This window comes from Tenrec ecaudatus, chromosome 3 (genome assembly GCF_050624435.1).
Source record: "Tenrec ecaudatus isolate mTenEca1 chromosome 3, mTenEca1.hap1, whole genome shotgun sequence".
NCBI classification, from domain to species: Eukaryota; Metazoa; Chordata; class Mammalia; order Afrosoricida; family Tenrecidae; genus Tenrec; species Tenrec ecaudatus.
The window spans coordinates 191,315,544-191,316,746 of NC_134532.1; the positions used below are offsets into that span (position 1 = coordinate 191,315,544).

Here is a 1,203-nt window from a genome sequence, read left to right on the forward strand (position 1 = left end):
TTCACAAGCATTATTTTATTTAAATTCATTTACAATAAATTTTAAGGAAATACAAGAGAGTTTAGACAAACTTCTCCATGAACGTAGAGGTGCTAAGTAACAGAACCAGGATTTACACTCTCTCTGTTTCTAAAGATTGTGGATTTAACCATCATGTCATACCAACCTCCTTGAAATATGCATAGATTCGGAATTCATCTTGCAGAATAAACTGTTTCCATACCACTATCACAGTCTGTTTTCTTCCTGTCCTACTCAATCTCTTTGAGAAAATATGACTAGCTCAGTTGAACATTTCCGCTTGTTCGAGCAGGTTACTCATGTGACTAAGGACATATACTTAGCACTTTTATTAGTCTACAAACTTTATGTATCAATTGTGTGATACAATTTAGCATTTAAAGAATCTGTATTAAGAGAAAACTATTGTAACCTTAGTTCATAGAAATAGAAAATTTTTTTCAGAAAAATGTGGCCAAATCTCACCAAAAGTATGACTATTTTTATTTTTAAGCTTCTCATAATGACCTGAAGTTTTATTTTCAGTCATTAGCAAGATACGATGCTATCTATCCATCCAACATTGACGTGTTGTTGTTTTTTTCAGGGGAGAGCGCGAACGCAGTCCCCCACTACCACAAACCATGCAGTCGAGTTTCCCACATTTGGGGAAATCGCAGGGGTCAGCACATGGGGAACGCAGTGGATGAGCCTTGCCCTGGGAAAACCACCTTCGTGATCATGGTCTCTCCCCTGCCAGGTAAGCACACAACATTGATGTTTTGAGTAAAGATATTCATTGTACTGTTGTGGTAGACTTATCCAATCTGAATTTGTTTGAAATATAAAATGCAGGCCTTTCTCTTTCAACACAACCCTGTGGCCCAGGGGTAACACACAGGACTGCTAACCAAAAGGCCAGCAGTTTGAAGTCACAGGAGAAAGGTGAGGCGTTGCCCTCCTGTAATCACTTACAGTTCTCAGAAACCCACAGAGGCAGTTCTCCCCACTCCTTACAGGGTCACTATTAGTCAGAATTCACTTGATAGCAGTGAATTAATTTAATGCATTAAGTGGAAAACTTGGCATTTATTGCAACCATTTTGCCTTAGAAATGGTACTATATATACAAGAACAGAAAGAGGAAAACTATAGAAAACTTTTAATCTCCTATAAAGAAACAAAAATAGAAGCAAATTCATG

The 1,203-nt window shown here is 37.6% G+C and overlaps 1 non-coding gene across 1 annotated transcript; it reads right to left on the bottom strand.

Annotated features, from left to right (window-relative positions):
- Positions 1 to 604: 604 nt before the first annotated feature.
- LOC142443808 (U1 spliceosomal RNA) lies at positions 605 to 768 on the bottom strand. Its single transcript, XR_012783555.1, has one exon. It is a non-coding gene; the product is annotated as a U1 spliceosomal RNA (small nuclear RNA).
- Positions 769 to 1,203: the final 435 nt, after the last annotated feature.